Raw genomic sequence first — 5,627 nt, 5'->3', positions numbered from 1 at the left:
TAACATCACATCTCCATATAAAGTCTGCTGGGAGGGGTCCAGGAATTTCCATTCCTCTTCTGAAAATTCAATGACCACATCCCTTAATGTCAATGGTTCCTGAAATAAAAATGAATACATATTACATAAACCATATGATTAATAACATAGTACTTAATTTCATACAAATATTAATGAGAGTTAAAAAAGGTGGCTTTCACATATGGTAGTGATATCAACCATTCAATAAGATACATTTTTTTGTGGTGCCCGGGACTGAAACCAAGGCGTTTTGCATGAAAGGCAAGCACTCTACCAACTGAGCTATATCCCCAGCCCCAATAATTCATTTTAAGCAGTAAAATTGGTGGATAATTTTGGTATAATGAAATCAAGCCAGCAGCACATGTAAAGCAAAACACTGAAGCAAAAAAAGTGGAAAAAAATCCAACATAATTCCAAAGGATAAATAATAGTTGCAATTAGTTAATGAATATTCAAAAGAAGAACCACCAAACAAATCAATGATACTTGAGATATGCATAGCAAAACTGTAAGTAATAACTATACTCATATGACAGTGGTCACCTTAATGTGTAGAAGACATAAGAGATCACTAAAGACACATCAAAACTTTCAATAATCCACATAATTATTTGAATGTTTATCTCCAAAGTTGTCTATCTTCTCATTATTTAAATATACCATAAATCTATACTGTATTTTAAAAATTACTTTTACAACATCACAACTCACTTCTAAAACAAAAGAATAAAATTTTTAACTATCAAACTATTACAAAAAACTTGGTACTTGGGTCAACTTGAATCACATGGCACAAAGTTATAACAAAAAATAAAAATAATAAAAGCAAATTAAGTGAATAGATCATTAATCTCTCAGTTCATAAGGAAACTGACATATCATGTTTAACATTCCCAGATTTGTAAAACCACTCTAACTGTGAAACTGTATCCTCACTTGGCTCATTTCAAAGTAGAAATTGAGAGAATACTAAGCAGTTAAGAAAAAAAAAATTCTGAAAGGCTCTTGCACCCTAAATGCCTCTCTGACAGTTTGGAAATACTCCTTTTACCAGGGTCTCAGTTATCACTAGTGAACAAACACATACATGAAGTTAGTTTAACATTCTGATCTGTGATGTCTTTCTTCTGATTCAGCATTATGTTTTTTTTTTTTAATTTAGAGATTTAATCCAGGGGCACTCTACCCCTGAAATGCATTTCAAGAAGTTTGCTTTTTTTTTTATTTTGATAAATGGGCTTACAATGTTGCTTAGGGTCTATTAATTACTGAGTCTTGAATCATATTTACTTTTTTCCTACCTCATTTTTCCACATCACAATGATTACAGGTTTGTGCCACCAGTCCTGACTCTGCAACCACATTTGATACCAAATGTGCAAACTTGCATAACAACCAATATTTCAACAACTAGTAGTCCAATAATTCAGTTCTGATACCATTCAGTATAGATCCCACAAGTTTGGTGTTCACTACTATCAAATTTTACTGAGGTGACAGTTTTAAGCCCCAGAATAGAACAATATTTATATTTATAATTCATTTCCTATAAATTAGGGGTCTCTACATCAACTCACTCAAGTTACTTATACTGATAAAAAGAGAACACACTTATGTATACCAGCTTGTTATAAATTATATAAATCTGGAAGCTGATAATTGAAACCTTGCATAGAATCTAAAAAAATGTCAGAGGAAAATGCGACACTATATAGGCCATTTAAGGAAATAATTGGTTGAAGATATTACCTCCAATTTTTATATTCTGTCATAGAAGAGCTTCTTTCCCACTATGAATTACAAGATCCTCACTATTTTAAATATGCTGATTCAGATACTCATTTTGAATAATCCCATTTTTTACATGAAATAATATTTAATTTACACTTTTACATTCAGGGGTAAGAACAAAATATTTGTTAAAAAAACCAGGTTGGTATTCTCTAGATAATTTCCTTTATATGAAACCCTTAGAATATTGAGCCATCTCATGGCAGCCCAAACCAACATACACACAATTTTCTTAAAACTCCTAAGTATTCATTGGCTTCAGGGTAAAGGATACTTCATTTGGAATTTTGATTTTTTTTTTTTTTTTGGTACAGGGGTATTCTACAACTAAGATATATTCTAGGCCTTTTATTTATTTATTTATTTATTTAGACAGTCTCTCACTAATTTGCTATACTAACTTTCAGCTTTGATCTTTCTTCCTCAATCTCCAGGTTGTTGTAATTACTGACATGTCATAATATGCCCAGAAAGATATGAATGTTCTAACCTCCTTTGGTCCATTTTTATTTCACCTTATTTATTTGCTATTTTTTCTAAAAAGAAACCCTTGACAGCCTAAGATTTTGGATGCATCCATATATTATGTTTGATTAATTTGAAGTATTGCAAAATAGATTTAGAAAAACAAAAGCTGCTTATTACCTATCTCTGAATTTTTTCCAATCTGACATTCTAGAAATAGCTCCACAGCAATGAAAATTAGAGCCACAGGTACACCTAAGATCTAACTTAACCTTCAGTGATGTTCTTTTTCAGGCTCAAAAAGTTACCTTAGTTTGAATACAATTTTATTTAAAATTTGCATCTATCTTTTCTCTTTGGCAACTTTTTTTAATCTTTCAAATATCCGTGATAAATTGCATTTTATAGGTAATAAAAATATTAGACTAAGTGAGACATGCTCAATCCACCGTCCTATTTACTTAATTATTTAGTTACCACCCCAAACTTGAGGCATTACATTATGTCTTCCAATAAGCATATAGTGAGTTTTTTCTTGAAGACATTTGCATAAACACACTAGCATTTTTTTTTCCCTAAATCCTTGCTGCAGCTTATTCTCCTTTCAAATTCTGGCACCCTATAATCAATCATCCCTACATTAGTAAGAAAAAGGAGGACCAAAATCATATTTGCCTTTTTTTTCAGTTACAGAATCAATAGATCTGAGCAGTAATGTGTTTCAGGGGAGCTGAACCTAAAATTTGGGGAAGATAATATTAATATTCCAATATCTGAACTATTTAGATGAAACCTATAAAGGATATTCCTATAATCTCTAGAGTATCTAGAGTATCCAGCTAGTCCAACAAGGTGTTCCATTCCCTGATGACAAGCTGCTGTGTAGGAAGAGAGGATTACACACAGGTTGGCATTCTCTAGGTAATTCAACAAACATGGAACCTGTGGGCACCTTGGGTCAGCTTCATGTAATTTATACCCCATAGCCACTCAAAGACATGGCAGATACTGAAGAGACACCACACTCTAAACTTTCTTAAGGGGGTCCTAAACTTGCTGTCTATGCTTATGAAAGACAAATAAACAAAAGTTCAAAGATTTTCTTATTTTAATATCAAGGATTAAACTCATCAGTGCCTACACACTGAGCAACACTTACCTCCACTTAATATTTTTAAATTCAACATATTAATTCTCTCACGTCAGCATATTAAAATGCTGAGATTATGAACTTGCATCTTCACACCTGACATTAGGTACAAATACTTTTTAAAGAGTTTCATGTTATAACCTCATGTTCCTCTCATGTAAAAGTACAACCACTCACATGCACACACACAATCACTTTTTAAAATTCCTTACAAAACTAAGAGGAAAAGATGAATTAAAACTCCATGTAATTTGAAATATTCCAGGGAATAATACTTCATAATATATAGCAGAGAAAATATGGCATTTAGGAAACTCATGCTTGCCTACATTGGAAGATGCACTTTAAAAAGTGAATGCCCCCTGATAAGGAAAGAGAAACTGAAAACTCCATGGACCACAACTGCTCTCAAATATGAATTATTTGTATGAGTCAAAATTCTCACGTCCTGATCCTGTATTTAACAATCACTCTGAAGGGGTGTAGGTAAGAAAATACAGAGCTGATTTCAGGCCAGACAGAGGTCACCAATCAGAGGACAAAAAGTAAAATCCTGACTGTCAACCCCATTCTTAGGGCCAGACGTGGCAGTATATTGAGCTCTTTCAAATTTAGACAAGGTTTAAAAGATTACAAAGGTGACCTCAGGAAACTGCAGGTTCTCACAATTAGTTATGAATACTTTTACTCAGCCTATTTGTTTTTATTTTATAATGCCCAGCCCTGAAGTCTTCTTATTTTTGAAATACTCTAGACTCTGAAAGTCAGAGGGAATGGGCCCATTACAAAGCCACCCAGGAATCCAAAAACCTGGAGATAGATCAAGAGATTTGCCTGAGACAGAGATGAATTGTTTCTCAGATTTTGAAGCCTTACCTCTATTCTTTGGTTTTTCCTTGGATTCAATAATTCTCACCTCAATCATTTTTATTTTATAATTTTTACCTGAATAGAGAACATACCATGCTTAGACACCTGTGCCTATGAGTGTAAGGTGAATAATTCCAATTCAGGCTGTAGGACGCAAAAATAACAAATTGTAAATTATATTCCTTCTAGACAGAGCTTTCCATGTGCAAGAATACCTGGCCGAAAAAGGGGATATAAGTATTTAATGTTGAATATAAATTTATATCAATTATCAAGGATAATAATACCAAAGACAGATTCACAAATGCAAATAATAAAGTGAGAATAACTTTACATTTTTTGGATTTCATAACCTTCATACTCTGACTAAATAAGGCTTTTTTGTTTGTTTGTTTGTTTTTGTTCCAGAGATAGACATTATAGTTGGAAGAAATAATATGATTAATATATGTGTAACTGAACTTTTAGAGTTTGTAAGGAAAATAACAAAATAAATAATTATAAAAATGTATAAATAAATTCCTATAAATTCTTATAACTTATAGGTTATTAGAAATGATTGGTATTTTATAATAATTTAAGTTATAAAATAATTAAACATTACATTATATAATAAAATTATGATTATAATTTCTAAGTAATTTTTTAAATATTTTTAACCCAATGTATTCATAATTTTATCATTCCAACATAGAAACAATGAAAATTGTTAGCTAACTACATGTATTTTTCATTAAGCTTTCAAATATCACACTTCTTTACACTTCTAATACTTCTCAATGTAGATCAACCACATTCCAAGAACTCATTAGCCACATGTTGCAAATGGCTGTCACATCACAAGTGTATATCTGATATGCTGTGATTCCCTGGACTGCAGATAATTGAATGACTAAAACCCTCCTTTCTTATCAGAGGTGAGGAAATATGTCTTCCTTAACAATATTTCTTCTTTAAACCAAATGAGAAATAAATGGTATTTTTAGACCCAGGAGTGTGCTATAAGGTGAGAGTTGCCTAAGGCAGGAAATTCTTCCAAACTGAAAACTGTTAAGGTCAGTAGCCTTTTTATATATTAGACAGAAAACACAGGATGATGTAAATCCAGGGAAAAGTGTCCTCGTGTCTTCATATCTGCCTACACCTTGAAACTGAAATTTAGTTGTGAACAAAAAGATTAACTTTTCTGTTTGTTTTGCCATTGGGCCTTCATCCTAGTGATCCAGCAATGGTTGTCTGGTTTATTTTTTGTTGCAGAGTATGCTGTGAGTTAAAGTACTAATAACATCTTAATGTCTACATGAATTTTGGCATTACTCAATATGAT

The 5,627-nt window shown here is 32.1% G+C and overlaps 1 long non-coding RNA gene across 1 annotated transcript in view; it reads right to left on the bottom strand.

Moving 5' to 3' along the window:
* The window catches only part of LOC144371341 (uncharacterized), a 37,957-nt gene continuing 32,330 nt past the window's right edge, over window positions 1-5,627 (bottom strand). Inside the window, exon 2 of the long non-coding RNA XR_013431419.1 lies at window positions 1-99. This is a non-coding gene — a long non-coding RNA (uncharacterized LOC144371341). The remainder of the gene's footprint in view (window positions 100-5,627) is intronic.

The sequence above is a fragment of the Ictidomys tridecemlineatus genome, chromosome 16, assembly GCF_052094955.1.
Source record: "Ictidomys tridecemlineatus isolate mIctTri1 chromosome 16, mIctTri1.hap1, whole genome shotgun sequence".
Lineage (NCBI taxonomy): Eukaryota > Metazoa > Chordata > Mammalia > Rodentia > Sciuridae > Ictidomys > Ictidomys tridecemlineatus.
Note: the sequence above shows the minus strand (reverse complement) of the source record. Positions and strands in the feature narration are given on the sequence as shown.